The 21,885-nt window shown below is 34.9% G+C and overlaps 1 protein-coding gene across 9 annotated transcripts in view; it reads right to left on the bottom strand.

The window, feature by feature from the left end:
* DMD (dystrophin) overlaps window positions 1-21,885 on the bottom strand; it is a 2,532,480-nt gene that overhangs the window by 854,183 nt on the left and 1,656,412 nt on the right. The window lies entirely within an intron of this gene.

Below are 21,885 nucleotides of genomic sequence, written 5' to 3'. Positions count from 1 at the left end.
ACACTCACTTTTAATGTAACTATTTATATATTGGAATTTAAATCTACATTTTGATAGTTTTTTACATCTCACTTTTTTGGGTTCCTTTGTTTATCCTTTTTTTCAAATACTGTCTTCTTTTTTAAATACACATTTCAGTGTACAGTTTTAACTCCTCTGCTTTCAAACTATACTTTCAATTTATTTTCTTGGCATTTGTTCTAAACACTACACATACATACACATCAAGCAGGATTTTTCCCAAGGATGAGAGGATTTTTCCATGTTCTCAAATCAATCAGTGTGATATATCACATTAACAAACTGAAGAATAAAAACCGTATGATTATCTCAATAGATTCAGGGAAAGCTTTTGACAACATTCACATCCATTTGTGATAAAAACTCTCCAGATCATGGGCATAGAGGGAGCCTATCTCAACATAGCAAAGGCCATATATGATAAACCTACAGCTAACATCATATTCAACAATGAAAAGCTGAAAGCTTTTCTGCTAAGATCAGGAACAAGACAAGGATGTCCACTTTCACCACTTTTATTCAACACAGTTTTGGAAGACCTAGCCATGGCAAGCAGAGAAGAGAAGGAGATAAAAGGAATCTAAATTGGAAAAGAAGAATTAAAATTGTCACTGTTTGCATATGACATGATACTATATGGAAAAAGTCCTAAAGATGCTACCAGAAAACTACTAGAGCTCATCAATGAATTTGGTAAAGGTGGAAGATAAAAATTAATACAGAGAAATCTGTTGCCTTTCCATACACTAAAAAAAAAACACCAGGAGAAGAAATTAAGGATCAATCTCATTTATCATCACACCAAAAAGAATAAAATACTTAGGAATAAGCTTGCATAAAGAAGCAAAAATATGTATTCTGAAAACTACAAGATACTAATCAAAGAAATCAATGACACAAACAGATGAAAATACATACTGTGCTCTTGGACTGGAAGAATCAATATTGTCAAGATGATTATATTCACTCAAAGTAATCTACAGGTTCAATGTAATCTCTATCAAATCACCAGGGATGATTTTTGTTTGTTTGTTTTGCAGATCTAGAACAAAAAATCTTAAATTCGTTTGGAAACACAAAACACCCTGAATAACCAAAGCAATCCCAAGAAAGAAAAATGGAGCTGAAAGAATCAGGCTCCCAGACTATACTACAAAGACTATATTACAAAACTACAGTCATCACAACAGTATGGTATTGGCACAAAAAGAGACACATAGGTCAGTGGAATAGGATATAGAGCCCAGAAATAAACCCACATACCTATGGCCAATTAATCTATGACAAAGAAGACAATAATATAGAGTGGAGAAAAGACAGGCTCTTCAATAAGTGGTGCTGGAAAAACTGTAAAAGAATGAAATTAGAACATTCTCTAATATCATACATAAAAGATAAACTCAAAATGGGTTAAAGATCTAGATATAAGACTGGATATTATAAAACTATTAGAAGAAAACATAGGCAGAACACTCTTTGACATAAATCACAGCAAGATCTTTTTGGATCTACCTCCAAGAGTAATGAAAATAAAAACAAAAATACACAAGTGAAAGTTAACTAAATTTGAAAGCTTTTGCACAGCAAAGGAAACTAAAAACAAAAAGAGAGCCTACAGAATGGGAGAATATATTTGCAAATGATGCAACTGACAAGGGATTAATCTCCAAAATCAGTTCATGTAACTCAATACCATCAAAGCAAACAACCCAATAAAAATAGGCAGAAGATCTGGATACTTCCCCAAAGAACATATACAGATGACCAGCGAACCATGAAAGGATGCTCAACATTGCTAATTATTAGAGAAATGAAAATCAAAACACAGGTATGATAGGCCCTATATATGTCAGAGAGCCCATTATCAAAAAGTCTACAAATAATAAATGCTGGTGAGAGTGTGGAGAAAGGGGAACCCTTCTATACTGTTGGTGGGAATGTAAATTGGCACAGCCACTATGGAGAAAAGTATGGAGGTTCCTTAAAAAAGTTGAAATAGAGCTACCACATGCTCCAACAATTGCACTCCTGTGCATAGATCTGGAGAAAAACATATTTTGAAAAGATACATGCACCCCAATGTTCATTGCAGCACTATTTACAACAGGCAAGACATGGAAGCAACAAAAATGTCCATTGACAAATGAATAAAGATGTGGTACATCTATACAATGGAATATTACTCAGCCATAAAAAGAATTATATAATGCTATTTGCAGCAACATGGGTGGACCTAGAGTATCATAGTAAGTGATGTAAGTTAGAGAAAGTCAAATATCATATGATATCACTTAAATGTGGAATCTAAAATAATGTACAAATGAACTTATTTACAACAGAGAAATAGACTGAAAAATTTATAGTTACCAAAAAAGTAAAGGGGAGGGAAGGGTAAATTAGGAGGTTGGTGTTAACATATACACACTAGTATATATAAAATAGATCATTAATAAGGACCTACTGTATAGCATAGAGAACTCTACTCAATACACTGTAATAACCTATATGGGAAAAGAATCTAAAAAAGAATAGATACATGTATATATATAAAAATCATTTTGCTGTACACCCGAAACTTACACAGCATTATAAATCAAATACACTCCAATATAAAAATAAATGTTTTTCAAACTCAAACAAAAAAAAAAAACAAACAAACAAAAAATAAAGATTATATACACATCTTAATTTATAATAATCTACTCAGATGAAAACTAATTTAACTCACTCCTGTTATGATAGCTATTATCAAAAAGACACAAAGATTACAAGTATTGGCAGGGATGTGGAGAAAAGGTGGGAATGTAAATTGGTATAGCCATCACAGAAAAGAATACAGCAGTTTCTCAAAAAAATAAAATTAGAATTATCATATAATTCAGCAGTATCACTTCTGGGTAAACATCAAAAGGAAATAAAATCACACACTTGAAGCAATTATGTGTACTTTGAAGTTCGTTGTAGCATTAACCACAATAGCCAAAACATGGAAGCAACCTAAGTGCCCCTTAACGGATGAAGGCACAAAGACAATGTGATTATACAGACACACACACACACATATATACAACCACAATGGAATACTATTCAGTCATAAAAAAGAGAGAAATTCTGTCACTTGTGGAAAAATTTAGAGGACACTGCAATAAGTGAAATAAGTCAAACAGCATATGATCTCACTTACATTTGGAATCTAACAAAAAAAAAAAAGTTGAACCCAGAGAAAGAGAGTAGAATGATGGCTGCCAGGGCCTAAGGGTGAGGAAAATGATATGCTGGTCATAGTATACAAACTTTCAACTATACGATGAATAGGTCCTAGAGATCTAATGTAGAGAATGGTGACTATAGTTAATAATAATGCATTGTACATTTGAATAAGTTAATTAGCTTGATTGTAATGATTATGCAAGGTACACTTACATAAAAATACCACACTGTACATCTAAATATGTACAACTTATTTGTTAATCATACCTAAATAAAACTAGAAAAAACTAATTTAATTCCACTAAAATACAGAAACTTTGTTCTTTTTCCCTCCTCCTTTGTGCTATCATCATATTTGTTTATTTATAACACAAAAATACAGTATTATTATTTTTATGCAATAAGATGTCTTAAAGGGGATAGGAGAAGATAAGGGAAATAAATATTTGCATTTGTATGGTTTTTTGCATTTACCTACATATTTACCAGTTGTGTTTCTCTTCATTTATTCTTGTAGATATGAATTACTGAATGATATTTCTTTCAGCCTGAAAGAGTTACTTCAGCTTTTGCTTGTATGTCAGGCCAGCGACCATGAAATATTCTTAGCGTTTGTTTGAGAAAGTCTTCATTCACTTTCGTTTTTTTTTTTTTTTCACTTTCGTTTTTAAAGGATAGCTTTGCTTTATCTAGAGTTCTTATTTGATAGTTTATATTTTATTGTTTTCCTTTCAGAACTTTGAGCAGGCAGTTCCACTGCCTCTGGCTTCCTTTGTTTAAGGTAAGAAGTTAGCTGCAAATCATATTATGTTTCCTTGTACAAGATGAGTCATTTTTTCTCTGGCTGTTTTCAAGATTTTTCCAGTTGTGGTTGTATGTCAGTACTTTGACTATTATGTTTTCAGGTGTTGATCCCTCTGGGTTTCTTAGTTTGGAGCTTATTGAGCTTCACCATATTTGTGAAGTGATTGATGATGATTTTTCTTCAAATAATTTTTCCACCCTGATCTCTTTCTTTTCTTTCTGGGACTCTTATAATACCTGCATTGATACACTCAACATTTTCCCACAGGTCTCTAAGTCTTTGGTCATTTGTTTTTCACTCTTTTTTTATTCTATTCTTCAGATGGAACAATTTATCTTCAAGTTTACTGATACTTTCTTCTGTTGTCTGAAATCTCCTTTTGAATACTTTTGAACAGTGAATTTTTTTGAACAGATCTCCTTTTGAACAGTGAATTTTTCATTTTAGATAGGGTACTATGTAATTCTAGAATTTTCATTTGATTCCTTTTTATATCTGTTGATAGCCTTTATTTGTTGTCACTGTCATCAGACTTTATCTAAACATGATTTTCTCTCATTCTTGAAGGTATTTATAATTGGAGCTTTGAAGTCTCTATCTGCTAATTCTAACATCCAGGCCAACTCAGAGACAATTTCTATTGTCTGCTTTTGCCCTGAGTATGGGTCACAGTGCCCCGTTTCTTTAGATGTATAATAATGCGTCTACAAAGTTCAACATTTTAATTAATGCAATGAAGGAGCTCCAGATTCTGATTTCCCTCCATACCCCCAGGGTTGTTATGATTGAAATTTTAATAACTTATCCGGACAATATCTGTGGAATGCTTCCCCACAGTGTGTGACTGCTAACAGCCCTTCTTTGCTATATATATATGTATCTATATATCTAGCTTACTAGAGGTCAACATAGCTTAGTTGTCATTAGGCAATGATTGGTCAGCAGTCGTGGTCAGACACCTTGAGTCAGTAAAATTTCCAACTTTTGTCATTGAGTCTATATTTCTGTAAGAGAATAGATTCAATTTCAGGCAGTTATCAAGTCATCCTACAGCAGAAATATGGACAACTTGTCCAAGTCCTTTATGGCTATGTCATTTCTCATATTTTTCTGATAAATCAAATTTCTGGCTAGTCTTCTAGTTAGCTAGTTGCCCCAACCAAAACAGCAATTTTAGGCCATCTGAGTTGTTACTTGGCCCATTTACTTGCCACCTAGTTCTCTACTGTTACTGATGCTTCTGGGCATGGGGTTTTATAGGTTTGGCTCAAATAAAGTGAATCCCTCCAGCAGTGAAGGTGCTAGTTTTCACATGTTATATTGATACTACCGTGGCCTAAGAACTCTGATGACCAAACTAGGGGCGGAGAATGAGAGTCGCCCCAGGTAAAAAGGAAAAACAAACAAACAAACAAAAAAAAACCCATCAAAGACTACCACTATTTATATTCAACAGTTTTCCTTATATAATCACTTTTTAATTAGGTATATGCATTTGGTTGATTTCCAGAGTCATAAAAGATTTTACACAGTTTTACTGCTAGGTTTGAGTAGATCTGTTGACCTACTCACTTTGCTGTATCAGAAGACCTGTTTCCAGAGACTAATTTCTAAGTCCTCCTTATTGCCAAGCACAGGGCTAGTTAATTTAGTTACATAATCTCAAATCCTTAACAAGAGAAGCATTATTATCCTTATTTTTTAATGAGTAAAATAAGACTGATAATTTAAGTAAACTGTCAAACAAAAAAATAAAAATAAAAATATAAACAAAAATTCTGGAAGGCATGGCAACCCACTCCAGTATTCTTGCCTGGAGAATCCTAAGGACAGAGGAGCCTGGAGGGCTGCAGTCCATGGAGTCACAAAGAGCTGGACACGACTGAATGACTAAGAACAAACAAAAAGTACCATGCTATTTATTTCCAAGGGTAATAAATACAAGTGGGGACATAGGTGATTGCCCAGCACTTAGTGGTTTCATTTAACTGGCCAACCCCCAATGCCAATTGCTCTTAGTTTCCACTGTCCAATGGCAAAGTTAATTGGCAAGAAAATACCAAACAAATCAGTGGGAGAAACAAGCTATATTTGCCATGGATATACCCAGATCACTTAAAAAAGGACTACATTGGTTCATAAAGGTAGAATTTTGTTTTCATATATAATCCTAATAAAATATGGGGATCCTCAGGCCCATAATTTTCAGAGAGTTATAGCCACAGAAATCCAGTCTAAAAACAAAAGATCACTGGAAAATAATCCTAATTTTAATCCGCACTTGATCAAAAGAGGGTATGAATATACAAATTACCAAAGATTTTAGAAATTCCATTCTTTCTCTTATTTTCATATCCATCAATTGCTCCAAAATTTTTCTATTTATGAAACTCTCCACAAACTAGACCCATATTCAAGTATTCTCTTGTCCTGTTTTTTTTGTAGATCAACTTTGCCTCTCTAACTATGTACTTGCCCTTTACTCAGTCTTCTCTAGTCTTTTTTTCTTTATTATCCAAATTCCACATCATTTAATACTACCAAAGATTAAGTATTACCCTTAGATGTTGGAGGAAGCACAAAGATGAGAAGATACAGGTCTGAGTCTTTTTTCAGTGACTGAGGGAGAGCTGGTAAAGATAGCCGGGTTCTCACTGTTCATTTGTCTTGTCCCTGTTATCTTTATTAGCTGTTTTGTTCACAGAAGTAAATATCATCATAGTAGGAAAGGCACAGATTTGAGGTCAGCATTACTGACTTTTAGTCCTTGATCTTTATAAACTTTGATTAGCCTTCACACAATATCTTAATGATTTTTGAGCTGCAATTTAATACTTTGTAAACTGGATAGGAATGTTGCCATCCCCTGCTTACCATCCCACAGTCAGGAAGTGAAGTGGGCATGAAAGATCTTTAAAAGTGAGTTACTGTGAAGGTTGCACAGGGAAACATTTGAAAACTCTTGACAAAGACCATTCATAGGGTAAACACATAAAACTTAAACTCAATATTAACTCTTCACAGGGAACTCAATACTCTGTAATGACCTATATGAGAACAGAATCTAAAAACGAGTAGATACATGCATATGTATAACTGATTCACTTTGCTATAACACAACATTGTAAATCAACTATATTCCAATAAAAATTAACTTAAAAAATTGACTCCTGTTACTTCCAAGTTTCTAGCTTGGGCAAGTGAATAGATAGCCATGCCACTAAGCGTACAGTCTATGGAGGAACAGAACACATTCGGTGTTGGATACATTGATTTTGAGGCCTCAGTATGACTGAGATACGTCCAGTGGATTTAACTACAGGATATCATTGATGGCCTTGGCAGAGATAGTATCATCAGAGCAGTGGCAGGGACCAAGAGCCGAAAAAATAAAGAAAGAGATGAGATAAAAGAGGATATGTGAGTTTAAGTATTAGTGACTAGAGAAGGATTCAAATAGGGATAATAATTAGGAAGGGGAAGTAAGAGACCTTATTCAGCTTTGGCTGCCCAGGATCTGAAAACCCTGCACACGTGGGGGGATTTCCTAAGACCAGTGTGGACTCTGAAGGAGGAAGTTGAGTTTTTGAATCCGGAAATGAATGACAGAAATCACAAGGGACCATTTAGAATTCTTTCCAGCAGCAGTGGCATTCTTCACCTCATCTATAATGGTGGAATGGTCCATGGGAGCATGCAAATACAGGGTACGATTTGGATTATAGTTCCTGGAACTGAGTCTCTCCCTTGGTTTCTGCCCATTTTTGACCTGATTTTCTAGCCTTTTGTATGGAAATAGGAGCAGGTCTTTATCCTTCTCATGAAGTCAATTTCTGCTTACATTAAACAGAACTGGATTCTGTTATTCACAGTTAAGAACCCTGACAAATATGGTGGAACACATTAAGAAAGGAGTGTTGGTAATTTATTTTTTTTTAATCTGGGAGCTAAAAATGTTTACTTGGTCAAGGGTAAGAAGTCAGTAGAGAAAGGATAAAGATACAGTTATGCTTGTGTGCATTCAGGGAAGAGAGAATAATTAATTGGGCAAGGTTCCTGTGAAGTAAGAGATAAGGCCTTCTGCTGAAAATGAGGAGATAATATTACAATAGTGAATGTATAAGCGGAAAATAATTAGATTAATAGCTCACACATGTATGGTGTTTTCCATTTTAGAAAAGGTTTTTAAAAGTATATTTATTAGTAGATAAAAAGAAAACATATTTTCATTTAAATAAACATATATGGGAAAAAAGTAAATTATAACATATATATATGTGTGTGTGTGTATATATATATATCAATGGCCAAACTATACCAGTTCAGAATTACTAGAACAGACAAGATCTGTTAAAGGGACCATGGGAACAGACTAGCACACATCTGAGGCATCCTTCCATTATATTAAATCCTGGGCAGGAATCAGTAAAGTGATCAATGCATTTTTATCTCTAGACCAGGATTTTCTTTGAGCACAAAGATGGTATACTGACCTGTGGATATTGTGTTCCTTTTTAGTAGCATGATGGCTTTTAATTCTGACATAAAAAGCACTTCAGAAATGATTGCTCATAATATGAAACATGTCTCATAGGACAGACTTTGAAGGTAGTCAATTCAACTTCCCTCAGCAACAAGGAAAATAAAAAGGATGCAAAATGCCTTTTGGCATATTTTCAAAAATGGTTGGCTCAGGTGTAGCTACTGTTGAGTCAGATGGATAACAATACATAGATTTTAAATAGCGATAACCTTAAAGGGAGAGCGCATTTACAGGATTCCAAGTAAGGAGTTTTATTGGGTATGTTTTGCTTTGTGCTTACTTCTCATGTCTCAGGCTCTCTAGCTCACTCTGTATTGACTGTGTGCATTTCACTGAACACTGTATCTGAAACAGGAGGGAAGGGGGCAGGGCACAACCTTTAAAAGAATGACATGGCCATAGGACACAATATAAATGCGTGAGAACCAAATGGGTCCAAGATGGTGGACAAGTTGACTTCCAGTAGACCATGAGCCTCAGTATATGCTCATCCTAATACATTGAGTTGGACTGTAAAGAAGGCTTAGCACTGAAGAATTGATGCTTTTGAACTGTGGTGTTGGAGAAGACTCTTGAGAGTCCCTTGGACTATAAGAAGATCAAACCAGTCAATCCTAAAGGAAATCAAGTGTGAATATTCATTGGAAGGACTGATGCTGAAGCTGAAGCTCCAATACTTGGGCTACTTGATGCGAAAAACTGACTCGTTGGAAAAGACCCTGATGCTGGGAAAGATTGAAGGTGGGAGGAGAAGGGGACGACAGAAGATGAGATGGTTGGATGGCATCACCAAATCAATGGACATGAGTTTGAGCAAACTCAGGGAGATAGTGAAGGATAGGGAAGCCTGACCACCACCACCACCAATACATTAGCAGATGCTAAATGACACACCCACCAGCTCCATAAAAGTTCTGAGGCCAACCATAAAAGTTCACAAAGTGGGCAGTGGCCCAATTCCTGGAAATACCCACCCCTTCCCCAACAATCTTCCCACTCATTAACCTATGAAATTACCCAGCCCATCAAAACTAACCATCCCAAAGTTTGGGCTCTTGGAGTCTCTCACCTTCTGATATGGCCCAGACTTTGTCTGCAGAGTGTTTCTTTTTAATAAATCCACTTCTAACTACCAGTTTGTCTCCAGACACTTACCCAATAAAGCAAGAACCTCAAATTCATCAGTAACACGTCCACACATTAAATATGCTTATAGAAATCCTCACTTTCAACAGGGTGTCCCAAACATACATGGGGGTCGTTTCTGATCCACAATTAATAGGATGAGAACTTTGAACTTATTTTTCTGTATGTTGGAATGGGTATGCTTTCCTGGTGTATCTCCCATAGTTTGTCTACCAGCTCTTCTGATTTGCGAGTTAAGAGTGGTAGTCTGTGACCCCATGGAGATCACAGGTATTACTTTGGTTCATCAGTCACCACTAGTATTCATATTCCACAGTAGCTTCCTGACACCTGAACCCTTTCTCCATAGCAGAGCTTATTGGTTAATAGGTACTCTGGAAAACTCTCTTTTATTCACAAGCTAGTGAGTGAGTGACATGAGTAAGAGATCTCATTGAGAAGCAGTCAGTTGACTAGGCATGATGACTAAGCATCACTCCACTAAGAAAAAGGCTTATTGCCTTCAGCCTGGGACATCCAAATGCATGTTTTCTGCCTACCTTGGTTTCATTGCTCCACAGGCTCCTCAAGCCTATCATATTCTAAGTTGAAGTCTTCATGTCTGATTTGCCTTCTTTCTATCTGAATACAGCCCCTTGTATTTTCTCTCACAGCTAACAGCACTCCATTTGGCCAGTTCTCCAAGCCAGAAATCTGGGGAAGGGAGAACTTCTAGAATTCTCCCTTTAAGTTTTCACCCTCTCATTTAATCAATTACCAAGTCATTTTACTTTCATCTACTAAGTATCTTGAATCTATCTCATCTTTACAAGCTTTATTTTGCTTAGACACTCATTGTCCCTAATCTGAAATACTACAAGACTACTTGAGTCACCCAACTGCCAGTCTCATCCTCCTCATTTCACCCTGGGCTCCACAATCAGAAGGGCCTATGTCGTTTCAAATCTCATCTATTGAAAAACCTTCCAATTTTCTTCTATGCTACTCCACAAAAAAAGTTTTTTGAGGTGTGAAATCTTCCATGACGTGGTCCATTTTGACTGTTCTATTTAGCACCACACCATACTTTGTCCTTTAGACAAACAAGGGAAAAACTCTTACTAAACTTGATTGGGATGACTGGATAGGCAGGATTTAGAAGAATATTGCTAAATTGGAGGGATTATATAAAGTCGTTTATGCATATTTTAACATTTTATTTTCATTTAGAGCATAAAAATTATCATTAACTCACCATTCATTTGGTATGGGATACAAGACTTCTCCTGGAATAAGCAACTGACTGAAATTCAGCATATTTTCTTTTGCATAAACACTCCCATACTGCATAATCTATGACTTGCAGTTTTGATTTTTTTAAAGTAGCATAAGATTTAGAGACATAAGAAAAAAAATCTAAATACAAAATCCCTCCAGATTTTTGCAGTTTCTACCCTCTACCCAATTTTTAAATAGTTGTTTCTCTACTTCCAATTGAACAGAATTTTTTGCTAATCAGTCTTCCAAAGCATCTAACTTAGTTTTCACAGAAACTGCAATTTTCTTTCTCATTGCATTTCTATATTATTAGGTTATGTAATATTTAACTGAATAAGAAAATTCTAAAAACGAGAATAACTTGCACAAATGTGTTGAGAACAGCACACAGGTGACACTTAGAAATCATACTCTCAAATGGTGGGAGGCAAGGTACATGGTTCTAGGAAGTCCACTTGAAAAATTTTCAAAAACACCTCTAAGTTATTTATATCCAGCATTCAGTTTGGAATAGGAATCAGAAAGTTGGTTTTACATATAAAATGACGAGCTTAGAATAGTTAGATGAGTAAATGGAGATTTAAGGGAGCTTCTCTATACTGAACTACATGTACTCCTTGACTGCATTCACTCTTTCTTGTTTCATTGATGTTGCTCCTATCACTTTTCGTCTCTGGTGTGTCCATTAATTTTTCATTTGACTCCTGCTACCCTATGAGACCCATGCCAGAGATCATCCTGCATACTTCAACTCCTATCTCCTCAGCCCTATAAAAGTTGATAGAAGACAAAAAGTTGATAGAAGAAGAATATCTATAATGATATTGTCTGTACCAGTCAATGCAACAGCATGTTTGGATTCAGCTAGTCAGTTTCTAGTTTCTGACTAGTCAGCTAGTCAGAATTTGCCAAGTTTCAAAGAATAAAATATGACATAAAAAGATTAACTATGAAGCTAATTTTTCATAGTCTTTTGATGAAGAATTATGAATGTCCTTGAAAGCTTTTCAAGAGTCACCAGAGAACAGATGGGAAGAGATGAGCTTTTCCATAGACACCTGTGGATAATAATATCTGTATGACTCTCTGTGATCAATCTAAAAATAGCTCTTTGGTAATATGGATTGGATCTAAAATATCTTCTGGTTATAGGTTGATGAGGATAAAAGATCCAGTTTCAAGTCTAATTCCTACTTCAATCACTAGAATTTACTAGTTGTGATCCTGTAAGACTGATATAAAGAAGTGTACAACATGTTTGAATCAAAGAGCATCTTTTTGGTGTAAAGAGCTCTGGAAATTGAAGTCTTTTCTCTTAAGAGGATTAAATTCTAGAGAACACCTAAACTATGATTTATTAACCCAATGTCTACCATTTTTAAGATTAAAACTGATCATCTAATTTTCAGAACTAAAAATGTATCCATGGAAATGTGATATTATAAAAACATTTTAAACAATGGTTCTGGCTCTGTAGATCTATTTTTAACCTATGTAGCAATGTCAAGTGTAAAGTTTCAAGGCTAGTTTAATTTGAATGTGCATAAAAATTCTTACTATTTAAATTGAGAAAATAATGCATGGTCATCCACAATGTACTATATTTCTACAAAGTATTTTGGCTTATAGAGAAGAGAATAAGATATTGCTTTGCCCTCCTGAAGTTTTCAATTCTGCTGGGAAAATAAAATATGCATATATATGACATATAATAGATATGTAAAATGTTACATGAGTGTTATAAAACGGAGCAAGAAGAACTTAACAGAGCAAAGTACTTCTGTTTGAGAAAAGCAGGTAACATTCATTAAGGAAATAGCACTTAAGCTGGGTTCTGGAGCACAGGTAGGATTTTAAGGAAAAATTAAGGGAATTTAACACAAAAACTAAATGTTTTTTTTAAAAGCTGAGGGACAGAACACTTTATGTCATGTCATTTTATGCTTTAAGACACCAGCTGAAATGGTGGAAGTAGCAGATAATACGGTTGCAAAGACAGATCAGAATGGATTTCAAGTCCTATTCACTTGTACTAAGTGTGGCCCGCTAAGGGATTGGGCTTGGTAAGTGAGAAGCTGGTGGGCAGAAACTAGAAGTGAGAAAGAAAATATTGCCTGCCATATTAGTAAAAAAGGACATCACTATTATCAAGGACTGCAGCCCTCCAACAGTGAGCCTATGAGCCTTGAGGGAACTCAGGAAAGAAACAAAGAATAGCTGCCATCAAGCAGCTATCAGATTGCAGCCACTCCCTAAGGTGTGGCTCAAGACTTCCCAATGTGAAAACACAGGATACTGGCCCTGGATGTCTGGGGTGCATATCAAAGGAATGATTTCAGTGAGCCCAAACTCTTGCATCTTGCACAGGAGTAGAAAAGCATTCATTTGAATCAGTTCTCAAGAGATGGATGAAACTGGAGCCCATTATACAGAGTGAAGTAAGCCAGAAAGATAAAGAACATTACAGCATACTAACACATATATATGGAATTTAGAAAAATGGTAATGATAACCCTATATGCAAAACAGAAAAAGAGACACAGAAGTACAGAACAGACTTTTGAACTCTGTGGGAGAAGGTGAGTGTGGGATGTTTCGAAAGAACAGCATGTATATTATCTATAGTGAAACAGATCACCAGCCCAGGTGGGATGCATGAGACAAGTGCTCGGGCCTGGTGCACTGGGAAGACCCAGAGGAATCGGGTGGAGAGGGAGGTGGGAGGGGGGATCGGGATGGGGAATACATGTAACTCCATGGCTGATTAATGTCAATGTATGACAAAACCCACTGAAATGTTGTGAAGTAATTAGCCTCCAACTAATAAATAAATAAATAGATGAATGAATGAAAAGCATTGAATTCCTTATCTTGAGATACCTAGTTTTCTTTTATTAACAGTAATCTTTTGTTCCTACTACTTGCCCTTTGTTGTATAACTCCTATACAATCTAGCTCCCCGACTCATTTCCTCAGAGCAGTATTCTACTTGAGATGCTGCCTCCCTCTGAGACCTGAGATCCTTAGTATGTCCACAAAATAAAGCAAAACTCTCAATTTTTAGGTTTTACATATATTTTTTTAGCCAACAGAAGCACATCTTTAGTAAAAGGTCCAAGCTAGGATAAGTAATGCAAAATTGGATCTAGATTAACAATGCTAGACTCAAGATGATTTAGGCTTATATCTTGGTTCAAATACTTGCTAGTTATATGATCTTGGATAAAGAACTTCAGCACCCTATGCTCCAATCACCCTTCTATAGAAGTGGAAATAAGAATAGAGTTGTTATGAAGATTACATGAGCTATGTAAAGCACCTGGAATAGCACCTGGCAATATTAAGTGCTGTCACTATCATCACAAATATCATCATCATGATCATCAATATTGTTGTTGTTGCCTAGTTGCTAAGTTGTGTTCAACTCTCTGTGACCCAATGGACTGCGGCATGCCTGACGTGCCTGTCCTTCTCTGTCTCCTGGAGTTTGCGCAAACTCATGTCTATCGTGTCAGTAATGCCATCAAATCATCTCATCCTTTGTTGCCTCCTCCTCCTCCTGCCCTCAATCTTTCCCAGCATCAGGGTCTTTTCCAGTGAGTCAGCTCTTTGCATCAGGTAGCCAAAATAATGGAGCTTCAGATTCAGCATCAGTCCTTCCAATGAATATTCAGGGTTGATTTCCTTTAGGACTGACTGGTTTGATCTCCTTGCAGTCCAAGGGACTCTCAAGAGCCTCCAACACCACAGTTCAAAAGCATCAATTCTTTGGGGCTCGGCCTTGTTTATGGTCCAACTCTCACATCTGTACATGACTACTGAAAAAAACATGGTTTTGACTATATGGACCTTCACTGGCAAAGTGATGTCTCTGATTTTTAATATGCTGACTAGGTTTGTCATAGCTTTTCTTTCAAGGAGCAAGCATCTTTTAAATTCATTGCTGTAGTCACTGTCTGCAGTGATTTTGGAGCCCAAGGAAAGAAAATGTGTCACTGTTTCCACTGTTTCCCCATCTATTTGTCATGGAGTGATGGCACCAGATGCCATGATCTTAGTTTTTTGAATGTTGAGTTTTAAGGGCCTATATAAAGTATCATTAAGTCAAATATCTATGGGAAAGCAGTTAATATAAATGACTGAGTTGGGACAGTTGTGACAAACTGAAGAGAAAGCTTCCTTGCCCAAACTAATGCTTCTGAAACTTTAAGGTACACATGAATCACCTGGGATTCTTGTTAAAATGCTGACTGTGATTTATTAGATTCTGTATTTCTTAGCAACTCCCAGGTGATGTCTGTGTTCTGGTCCAGAGACTACACTATGAGCAGGAAAAGTCTGAAACATCTGTCACTTAGTTGCAGCTGATCATGCCTTGAGAGAATGTGAGAATGAATACATAGTAGTCAGATATAAGTTTTCAAAAAGAGACAGATATTCTTTTTTTTTAAGATATGAAGACTGAATTTTTAAATATTGGCAATTATTTTGTTGACAGTGCCTATGTAAACACACCACTTACATTCTAAGCTAGATTCAGCTTGTGAGCACTGACTCTGGGCTGGATGAAGAGTCAGAATTAAAACTGATGATAGGAAACCAGGAAGTTAAAGGATAGAGCAAATAGACTAGAGCTGGGGCTGGAGAAATCTTGGGGACCAAGGGTGAATGTGTGAGAAGCATTTTAGCACTGGTTTACATGCCTACATTGACTACATTTAAAATACGGCATACCCTGTGAAGAGACTTATGAATTTTAGTAAAATTTAGGTTTTCATTTTGTAGAAAATGAAGTTTTATATGAAGACTATTTTGTTAGGGGCATCTGAATTAGGGAGAAGCCAAAATTAAGGAAGACAAGAGAAAACAGTTGTTTTAAAAAAGGGTGAATGGAATACTATGAATTTCAATGGAGGTTTGCAAGAAGAGGTCCTACTAGGCCTACTTTAATGAATTAGATAAGGCTCATTTCTAATTAGCAGCATCCATTTGCATGCAAACAATGAGCTAAGGTCTTTAAAAAACAATTTCTTCCCTTAAGTACATTCAGGAATGCCTCCCATTAGCTCATTTATGCCATTAATTTGCTTGGCAAACTAGCATAGATTATATACAGGTAAACTGGTTCAAAAATTCAGCAGTAAAGATATTGAAATGAGTAAGTTACTGCTTTTACATGAAATCTAACACAGTAAGGGAGCTTTAATATGCTTAGCCTTTCTTTGGATTTTGATGTATCCTGATTGATAGAGATGTCTGCATCCTTGCAAAAGTAATATGAAAACATTTTTTCCCTTAGTACTGCTTGCCATAAAGGCACCAGAATTCTTTTGAGAAGGCATTACTGCCCAGGTCTTGGTTTCTATGTAACATTCTCCAGCCTATCAGAGACTCTTGGAGAATTGTTGATACCATACCCCGGGCAGGGAAAATATAAGGTGAGCCTGAGACATGTAAGGAGAAAGCTTGAATGAACTCCCACTGGTTAAATTTGGTCAAGGTGAGCATTAACAGGAATGAAAACTAATTCATTACAGCATATTGAATAAATAAGCATCCATAAGTCCGTATTGTGAACAAAGAGAGAAAAAAAAAGGAAATGTTTTCTTTTTTTAATAGAAGAAACCAGCTTGCAGGATCAAGTCAGAATTAGGAAAGTAATAATTTTGTATCCCCATTGTAACAACTGGATTAGGGAATCCATGGATTACATCAATGGGTAGAAAAGTCATTAGATGATTTAGTAATTTCAAATAAAAATATATTACTTTCTAATTCAATATCTAATGGTTGCCACCTTAACCAAATGATCAAACTTAGCAGCAGTTGGAGTGGGAATACTTCATATTACACATGTCCTGATGTGATACAAATTATATAGCATCCTATATGAAGTACTCTTGACAAAAAACATTTGACTTGTATCTTTTTAAGTTTCATCTAAACTCAACTTCCAGTTTATAAGAAATACAGAGAATAGAAGGTAAATTCAATTCAAATTGGAAAAGAAGTGGCAAAACTCTCTCTGTTTGCAGATGACACACTGCTATACAAAGAAAATCCTAAAGAAGTACCAGAAAACTTCTAGAGCTCATCAATGAATTTGGTAGTTGCTGAATACAAAATTAATATACAGAAATTTATTGCATTTCCCTAAACTAACAATAAAATGTCAGAAAGGAAATTAAGGAAACAATCCCATTTACCACTGTATAGAAAGAATAAAATATCTAGGGATACCTACATAAGGAGGCAAAAGACCTGTACTCTAAAAACTAAAAGACTCTGACAAAAGAAACTGAAGACAATGAAAACATTTGGCAATATAGACTGTGTGTTCTTAGATAGGAAGAATCAATACTGTTAAAATGACCATTCTACTCAAAACAATATACAGATTCAATGCAATCCCTATCAAATTATCAGTGGATTTTTTCATAGGACTGGAACAACAATTTTTAATATTTGTATGGAGACACAAGAGACCTTGAATAACTAAAGCAATCTTGAGGAGAAAAAAAAAAAAAGAGCTGGAGGAATCAGGCTCCCTGACTTCAGACTATACTACAAACCTACAGTCATCAAAACAGTATGGTATTGACACAAAAACGGACATGTAGACTAATGGAACATGATAGAAAGCCCAGAAATTAATCCACACACATATGGTCAATTAAGCTATGATAAAAGGAGGCAAAGACATTCTCTTCAACAAGTGGTGCTGGGAAAACTGGACAGCTACATATTAAAAAATAAAGCAATTAGAATATTCTTTTACACCATACACAAAAATAAACTCAAAATGGATTAAAAACCTAAATATAAGAGTAGACACTATAAAACTTCTAGAGAAAAACATGAGCAGAAAACTCTTTGACGTAAATCCCAGCAATATCTTTTTGGACCGACCTCCTAGAAGAACAAAAATGAAAACAAAAATAAACAAATGGGACCAAATTAAACTTAAAAGTTTTTGCATAGCAAAGGAAATCATAACACAAAAAGACAACCCATAGAATGGGAGAATACATTTGCAAACAATGTGTCTGATCAATCTCCAAAATATACAAATAGCTTATGCAGCTCAATTAAAAAAAAAAAAAGATAACAACAATGACAACAATCAAAAAATAGGCAGCAGACCTAAATAGACATTTCTCCAAAGAAGACATACAGATGGCCAAGAGGCACACGAAAAGATACACAACATCATTAATATTAGAGCAATGCAAATCAGAACTACAATGAGGTATGGAGGGTCCTTAAAAAAACTAAAAATAGATTTGCTATATGATCCTGCAATCCCACTCTGGGGCATATATCTGGAGAAAACTCTAATTCAAAAAGATGCATGGACAGGACACTGAATAATAATTTAGTGTTATTTTAAATTTTCTCAAGCATGGTAAACAAGCATGGTTATATGTGGCAAGTCATTATTCCAAGGAGATGCATGCTGAAATATTCAGTGGTTAAGTATAGGAGTGTTTATAATTTATATGCAAATGTAAAGACAACAAAAATTTGTGTCTGTATGTTATTTCCTATATTACAGAAAGGCAGATATGGGGGAGATAGAGACAAAGAGAGAGAAAGAGCATATATGGTGAAATGTTAATTGCTGAATCTAGAAATGTAGGAGGAAGAGAGGAGGGTATATGGGCATTCATTATGTGACTTTACTTCAACTTTTCTACATGCTTAAAATTTTTCACTAAAAATAATATTCAAAAAGAAAATTTCAAGCCACATTTTTAATTAGGTAACATTTAAATTAAAATTGTTATTCCTCAATATATGTTTGTACAATAATTGTCCTATCTGTGAAATGGAGGAAGTAATATCACATTTGTCAAAAGAAAAAAGGACAGATCATTTTTTATTGTTATGGGCAATGATTCAGAGATTCCTTAATTTAGGGATTCTGCCTCCCACTACATTGCTTCCCTCTTTCATTCAATTTTTTATCAATTAACATTATTCTAAGTAAAATATAATTTCTTATGGTGTCAGCAATCCATTGCTTGAAGGTCTGCCTACCCACATTCCCTTGACTGGTATATCTCCTAGAATATTCCAGGATAAAGGAATGTTTGAGGACAGTGACTATACCATCAAAAGGAGCAAAACTATATTATATGATAATGAGGTCTGGGCAGATAAATGAACAACTGATTAGAAATAGTGGGGTCATTTTTTTTTCAGTGCTATGAACTCTTTTGGCAATCTGGTGAAATCTGGGACTCCCAGAATAATGCTTTTAAACTCATAATATAAAATACACAGGACTCCAAAGGAAGTCAATTATATTGAAGTACAGTTTTAAGATTATTAGAAACACATTTGTGATACAGTAATGCCTGTTTGCTTATTATTAACACATTAATAAGATACTGTGGTAGATCTAATACCTACTACAGTTTTGAAGTAGTGATAAGCATGAACCATATTTTGAGATATATGTGACAATTCTAATGAGCTATGGAAACATCTGTGATTTCAGATACTGCTAGCATTGCTCTGGTTTATTGCCTATATTCAAAATGCAAGGGGATATTAAACTTCAGTTAAGAGGTTAGTGAAAACAAAGAGGTATTTCCTCCCATTCAAGTTCATGGCACCCCTTGACTTCTATCAGTGAACCAAGGCTTAAGAGTCTTCATACACAGGGTTGCTTTGTTTTAACCTATGACTTCCCTTTATGGTCAATAACTTTTGTTTATATCTTCTTCATTTACAAAGACCATTTTGATGGCTAAGTCATCATTAAACTCATTATTATCAGCCTTAAAACTATAGATGTTATTCAGTTCCTCTGCTATATAATTGAGGCAACAGTGAATTTTCTATATTAAATTGAACAGCTAATTGGCTATATTTTATACTTCATTTACTTCCAACACAGACTAACTTCAATGGATGTCTGCTGCTATTTGAAATTTCTGAGAATTTTCTTCTCATATTTCCAATATCTTACATTTTTAAAGAGAAATGTCTAAATTTATGTAGCTATAAAGCTCCACATAGTTTTTGTAGACTTTAATCACTTAAATTATACACTTTCTTTCATTGGTGTACATGGACTAAGAAACATTAGATATTTCAATAGTTGTATTTAAATCCTGCTTGCAAACTAAGAATACTGTTGTCAGCTGGAACAGTCATCTTATTTTTCACCTGTGCAATAATCTATTTCCTTGTAACTTCTGCTTGGGTTACATTGAAAGCACACTACTGATTAATAATAGTTTCATGATTACAAGCCCTCCCATGATTGTTAGGTTAACATGTTCTTTATAAAATATTATTTTATTTATTTTTACTTTATTTGTACTGGGTGCTTAGCAATAGCTGTAAGTGTATTTGTAGAAATGGCACTTACATTTTATTACTCTTTTATATTTCATAAACCTTAAATGATACAAAAATTCTGAGTTTGCCACAAAACTGATCTCAGTGGAAATTTAAATATGCTAACATCTATTTTTAAAATGTAGCATGAAGTAGACAACTTTAAAAGCTGAGTTTAGAGGAAAAATAAAACCTCAAGGAAGCTGATCTTGACTCTTTAAGGAACAAAGGTACAATGTTTAATGTAGGTCAGAACATTTAAATGGGAGAATTTTTTCCTAACCATTTACAGCCAAATCCCTACTAGTTGTAATTAACCTACAATGTGTGTAATATTTCACAACAGTCAGTGTACATCAATTTCTTATTAGCTTAGAAGGACCTAAAATTTTAGAACTTATTTGGTGAAACAGGTGTATTGTCCTATCAACATTTGTAAGTTCAAATTTGCATTTAGAAGTCAATGACCAATAATAAAAATTTTAAAACTCAGGTAAGAAGTTACAGAAAATATTTTAAAAAGGCTTTACTCAAATATTATATGAGTAAGATACTTCAAAATGAGAAACATTTTATATACAATAATGAAAAATAATCCTCCAGTCAATTTAATCCATTTTATAAAGCTGATATATTTTTATAGCATGTTATTCAATTTTCCTTAATTTTCCCATTTCTTAATGTCTTATTTTAGACTAGATTGGGTCTAGTGCAGAAATGATGCTATACAGGTTTAAACCTGCCGATAGTGTAAATATATTAGCTGTTTAAACAATGGGATGTTGTGTATTTAATAGAAGGATTTCAATTTTGGGGGAAAAAAGTGTATGACTTTCCCAAGGAAGAAATATAACTACAAAGCGTGGGTCTTTATTTTATGTCTATGTATATGTATATATCCCCTGGAAAAGGAAATGGCAACTCACTCTAGTATTCTTGCCTGGATAATCCCATGGACAGAAGAGCCTAGTGGGTTACAAACTATGGGGTGGCAAAGAGTTTGACATAACTGAGCAAGCAATACTCACTCACTCATACATATAGGTACCCCAGTATTTTCTAAACTAAAATTTAAAATGAAAATGTTTTTAGATGATGCTATTATTTAACTTTAGTAAGATTTGTCTGTGTATGTGTGCGTGTGTGCATGCACGCGCAAGTGTAGGTCAACTAATATGTTCATTTTGTACAGCAGTATGAATTGTATCCACTTTCTGAATAATGTAAAAGGAGCAAAGGTGGCCAGAAGAGGTGGGCAAAGACAATGGACGTAATTCCAAAACCTTTCTAATACATCCTCACCAAAGATGCTCATCAGTGAGTTATTCTAGATTTCTGAATATTAAAATCCACCTATTAAGTAGATGAAAGGTAGGAAGCAAGAGCTTGGCAATGAACTGAGTTTTCATTGTTCATGACAATAGTCTCATTTGGTAAATAAAGGGCAAGTCCTCCCTTATGAAATAGGAAACATTAGCAACAACTGGTAGCATAATACAAAACCCTGTTTATAAAAATATGTATGTTTTCCAACTGCAGCAGCACACACTTG

Source organism: Cervus canadensis, chromosome X (assembly GCF_019320065.1).
Source record: "Cervus canadensis isolate Bull #8, Minnesota chromosome X, ASM1932006v1, whole genome shotgun sequence".
In the NCBI taxonomy this organism is placed as follows: domain Eukaryota; kingdom Metazoa; phylum Chordata; class Mammalia; order Artiodactyla; family Cervidae; genus Cervus; species Cervus canadensis.
Note: the sequence above shows the minus strand (reverse complement) of the source record. Positions and strands in the feature narration are given on the sequence as shown.